The sequence below is a fragment of the Macaca fascicularis genome, chromosome 4 (assembly GCF_037993035.2).
Source record: "Macaca fascicularis isolate 582-1 chromosome 4, T2T-MFA8v1.1".
Classification (NCBI taxonomy): Eukaryota; Metazoa; Chordata; class Mammalia; order Primates; family Cercopithecidae; genus Macaca; species Macaca fascicularis.
In genome coordinates this window covers 103653149-103659148 of record NC_088378.1, presented here as the reverse complement: position 1 = coordinate 103659148, position 6000 = coordinate 103653149, and positions in this window count along the sequence as shown.

Below are 6000 nucleotides of genomic sequence, written 5' to 3'. Positions count from 1 at the left end.
CAGTAATATTACATCCAGTAATATTGTTGAGTCAATTAAAAGATTCCTTAGTAATTCCTTAATATATAAGGTAGAGGTTTTAAAATTATTATTACCCAGACTTTTTTGTTTACACATGAAACACACCCAGCTTTAAAGAACTTAAGTACAAAGGAAAAGATGCTGTTTGTGTGGTCAACTCTAGAACAAAAGGTGTGTGCCTGGTCTTGGGAGCAACTCTAAGGGGCCCAAATCAGCAGGCTTTCTGTCTCCATCTCTCATATCTCATTTACCCCAGAGTCCTCCACAAGGTAACTCATAACCACAGGTAGCACGTCAGTCACATTTCAGTTTCCCCATCAGAGAGGAGTTTCCTCCTTTCCTTTAGTTTCTATTGTTTTTACTCACTCTTAGCAGCAAAGGTTAGGAATCAGGGCAAAGTTCAGTAGAAGGCCTTTATCAAGGATTTGCTAGTTCATGTTTAAACATGGATTAAAGAAGGTTAAAAAGAATATTTCTTAAACATTTTTATTATACCTTTAATTAATTTGCCAATCTTGTGATGTAAAGCCAGGACCTTTTTTTAAAATTATTAGTCTGACACTGTTGTTTGGAGCTCTAGCTTGTTCTTCTTGATAAAAACTGACCCATCCATGCATCACACTTTTCAACTGTGACTTCTTTAAAATGGAGCAAAGATTTAATGATACTTGCCATATATCTGAGTGAAGAATCCATCTGGATGTTTAAAAATTTCCCTTCAATTATGTATAATGGTATTTCCCATAATTAATTTGTCAGGATATTTTTGTTTGTTTTGTGATTTCCTTTATCAAGTTTTCCCAAAGCTTTCAGAATACATTTCACAGAAATAAAACTTTCATTTTTGCTGTGCTCATTCTATGTTTGTTTAATATTTAATGAGATTGTTTATGATAACTAGTAAAACTGTTATAAAGATGTGAGAACAAATGCAATAGACTTTTGATTACTATGCAACTCAAAAGGGGCAACTGAAGTATGCAGACATTCTGAGAGATGCTGCCTAGCCACAGTGCTCAGTGGGTCCTGGATACCTGCTGGTCTTTTTAGCAGGTGAATGAAAAGGTTCTGTTGTTCTGGTGATTCACATTTAACAAAGGTAACACTGAGTCTTCACAGTGTATGGGAGGGACAGATAGGCACACATATAGACACACAATGCATAATGGGATGGTTTGCAATAAAGATATGTACTATGAGAGCAAAGTAATTCCGCCCAAGAGTAGGATGTAAGTTGGAGCTGCTTCTTTAAGAACAGCAAAGAACAGAAAGAAGACAGCAAATACCAAAACAGGGATGTGTAAAAGAATATTACAGAGCTTGTCAGACAGCCAAATCATGAAAGAACTCTCATTCACAATTGCTACAAAAAGAATAAAATACCTAGGAATACAGCTAACAAGGAAAGTGAAGGACCTCTTCAAGCAGAACTGCAAACCACTGCTCAAGGAAATCACAGATGACACAAACAAATGGAAAAGCATTCCATGCTCATGAACAGGAAGTATCAATATAGTGAAAATGGCCATACTGCCCAAAGTAATGTGTAGATTCAATGCTGTTCCCATTAAACTACCATTGACATTCTTGACAGAATTAGAAAAAACTATTTTTAAATTCACATGGAACCATAAAAGAGCCAAATATCCAGGACAATCCTAAGCAAAAAGAACAAAGCGGAAGGGATCACACTACCCAACTTCAAACTATACTACCAGGCTACAGTAACCAAAACAGCATGGTACTGGTACAAAAACAGACATATAGACCAATGGAACAGAATAGAGAACTCAGAAACGAGACCAGATGCCTACAACCATATGATCTTCGACAAAGCTGACAAAAACAAGCAATGGGGAAATGATTCCCTTTTTAATAAATGGTGCGGGACAGATAACTGGCTAGTCATATGTAGAAAATTCAAACTGGACCCCTTCCTTCCATTTTAGACAAAAATTAACTCAAGATGGATTAAAGACTTAAATGTAAAACCCAAAACTATAAAAACCTAGAAGAAAATCTAGGCAATACCATTCAGGACATAGGCACAGGCAAAGATTTCATGATAAAAATGCCAAAAGCAATTGCAACAAAAGGAAAAATTGACAAAGGGGATCTAATTAAACTAAAGAGCTTCCACACAGCAAAAGAAACTATCAGAGTGAACAGACAACCTACAGAATGTGAGAAAATTTTTGCTATCTATCCATCTGAAAAAGGTCTAATATCTAGAGTCTACAAGGAACTTAAACAAATTTACAAGGAAAAAAAAACCATTAAAAACTTAACAAAGGACATGAACATACACTTCTCAAAAGAAAACATTCACGTGGCCAAAAAACAGAAGAAAAAAAGCTCAACATCACTGATCGTTAGAGAAATATAAATCAAAACCACAATAAGATATCATCTCGTGCCAGTCAGAATGGCGCTTATTAAAACGTCAAGAAACAACAGATGCTGGTGAAGTTGCAGAGAAAAAGGAATGCTTTGACACTGCTGGTGGGAATTTAAATTAGTTCAACCATTGTGAAAATAGTGTGGTGATTCCTCAAAGATCTAGAGGCAGAAATATCATTTGACCCAGCAATCTCATTACTGGGTATATACCCAAGGAAATATAAATCATTCTATATTCTATAAATCATGCACGTGTATGTTCACTGCAGCACTATTCACAATACCAAAGACATGGAGTCAATCCAAATGTCCATCACTGATAGACTGGATAAAGAAAATGTGGTACATATACATCATAAATTACTAGGCAGCCATAAAAAGGAACGAGGTCATGTCCTTTGCAGGGGCATGGATGGAGCTGGAAGCTGTTATCCTTAGCAAACTAACATAGGAACAGAAAGCCAGACACTGCATGTTCTCGCTTATAAATAGGCGCTAAACAATAAGAACAATGAACACATGGTGGGGAACAACACGCATTGGTGCCTGTGTGGTGGGATGGGGGCCAGGAGAGCATTAAGAAGAATAGCTAAGGGATGCTGGGCTTAATACCTAGGTTGATCTGTGCAGCAAACCACCATGGAACACATTTACCTATGTAACAAGCCTGCACATCCTGCACGTGCACCCTGGAACTTAAAAGTTGTAGAAAACAAATATTACAGAGCTTGTGACGACTTTCAGTTGGGGGTCCTAGATTACTAAAAACTGAGGAAATGTCAAAACAAATACATAAAAATTGTGTTATATTTTGAGTTGCTATATTTACAAATACAAACCACTAGCACACACACATAAAAATGCTGTTTACAAGAAATCATAGGATTTATCTAAAGAAGGTATCCAGGCAGTATGGGCCACCAATGTTGCATGTTTAAGACAGTGTGATGAATAGCTGAACGATGACATACCCTGTCAGTGTATTTATGTGACTATCTATATAATATCATTTGGAGATAATGCCAAAAGCATAACTTCGAAGTGGCAATAAATGCTAAACCATAGCAAAATGGTTGTTTGCCACACACACCTCCCTGCTCATGTTCACCTGGAGCAGGTGACTGCAAACTGAATGTGGTAGGCAATGGATAATATGTAGAGTAGATTTTAAAGAACTACCAGAACTAAGCAATAATGGGAGGTGAGACAAATCATGAAGAACCTTGCAGCTATGCTCAGAAATTTGGAATAAAGGCAAAAGAGATCTCAAGTGTTCCCTTCTCTGAAAAAAAGATAGTGACAATGACAAGCCAATACTTGCATTTTCCCATTCTTTATGTCACTTTCTTATAAGACTGTGATCTCCTAAAAATATTGAGTAGACTCAGAACTAAATACCAAATCATCGTGTACCCATCGAACAAGATGACAAAAACATTGAAAAATAGCCTTAGTTGAGTAAGTTGGGATGTGGAATGATCTGGCTTAAAGATGGAATTTTGGCTTATGTTGAATATGAAAAATGTTCAAGAAAATGTTCAGCACAGGAGGCTTGCACAAATTCTGATGTAGATAAAGCATCTTAGGATCCCACAGGTTCTGCTGTTCTTCTACAAGCTTCCACCATCATCACTTACTCTGACATAATCTACAAGGGATTTGGCTGGCGGTGTCTCTCCCTCCTCTGGTGCCATATCTTTACCCCAGCAGGTATGGTTTCCGGTGATAGATGTCATAAACATGCACAGACAGCGTGAACATGAAAAGGTTGTGGTGTCTCAAAGAAAAAAATGGCAGGGAGAGTGATGCTAGCTGTCAACGAATGTGATGATCAAGCCTACTTTCTTATTTTTGTTAATAACTTCAGGATTTTTAAAGAAAAAAGGAGTACACATTTGGAAACATTATGAGGAAGAATAACCTTTAATTGAAGGAAGTGTATCTGACAGTAAGTTATGGATGAATTTTTAAGAGGAAGGAATACTACTATAATGAGTTCCATAAACTGGAAAAAATCATGAGGTAGTTGACAGGTTTTCAAGCTTTAAAACTTTCCTTTTAGCCTTGAGTCATAGAGTTTGATTCTTTCAGGCTTGACCAGGCACTGACAGGGCTAACATGTCGACTCTCAACACAACTGACTGAATAGATTAAGAAAGATTTTAAGCTATATCTGACATTTCTAGAAATCATGCAAATATAAAACTGTTTGAAATTTTGATTTTTCACTTATCTCGACTGATTTTATTTTTCACATGGAATTAAAAGATCTTATTTAAATGATAAAATGATGGAATTTTACAATTCCATTGTTGATCAATAATATAATAGAATTTTAAAATGCCAATTTGAAATAGTAGATAGGGTAGAGGTAGTGAAATGAGAAGGTTAAACTCAAGTCTTCGCAATAATGATTAGACTCAGACATCTGCAAGGGCCCTGAAATGGTGGGCTTTGTTTAAGAAATGCAGTTGTGAACTGCAGTTTAGGCGACCTGTCACCATTAGGACTTGCCTGTTTTGACCTTAGAATTTCTAGCACTGCTAGAAATTCAGTTCTCAAAGGAAGAATCCATCTATTTTGTTTATTAGACTCATGAATGAATCCAAATCAGCATAACTGGCAATTGTATATCGTGGTATAGAAGTTTCTCCTTCAGTTGGAAGCAGTGGATCACACCTGTAATCCTAGCAATCTGGGAGACTGAGGAGGGTGGATTATTTTAGGCCAGGAGTTCGAGACCAGCCTGGGCAACATGGTGAAACCCTGTCTCTACCAAAAAAACCAAAAAAGTTTCTTCTTCATTTCTGCCTTTTGTAAGTTATTGTTTTGATTGAGATAATTAAACTATAATTGTATTAGGTGTTGCTACTGCCATTTACCCACACTGGTTTTACATACATTAATACATTTTTAGGTGAAGGTGGTAGCTCACCAAGGGCAGTATTTTTTATTATGACTCACAATAAGAAATGTATTGTATGTCAATTTAATATATATAAATATAAATTTATAATATCAACACATAATAAAAATTCTCTATTAAATAAGAATTTTATATAGAAAATATTTATATAAATATCTATATAATATTTACGTGGAAATTACATAATTATATATATGAAATGAAAGTCTCACAAAACAAGCCTTATTCTTACCACTAGTGATGCCCACTGACAGGACCCCATAGGGTATGCAGCACTCCCAAATCAATGTCTCAGCACTATTCTAGCAGCCCAATCTCATACAATTCCACAAAAGAAATCCTGTGCCAGCCAGCAAGAGTAATTCCCTCACCAGGCCACCTCCTGGAACTAGGGTCCAGCCACAGGGCCCCAGGATGAGCCCACAGGCATGAGATTCAACTCTTTGGGGGCACCTGGTTGATCCTAGGTGAGGGTGAAGCGTTGTAGAGTGGAGCATTCCAAAAAGGAGGAATAGGAAATGGGACCTTGGGAATCTCTGACTAGCACTGCTGGCCCCAGCTAGTCCTACGCACTGTGAGGAAGCCACTGCAATGAGTGGTGGGAAGAGATGCTGAGAATATCGCCCTCTGATCTATTTTATTCTATGCTATTA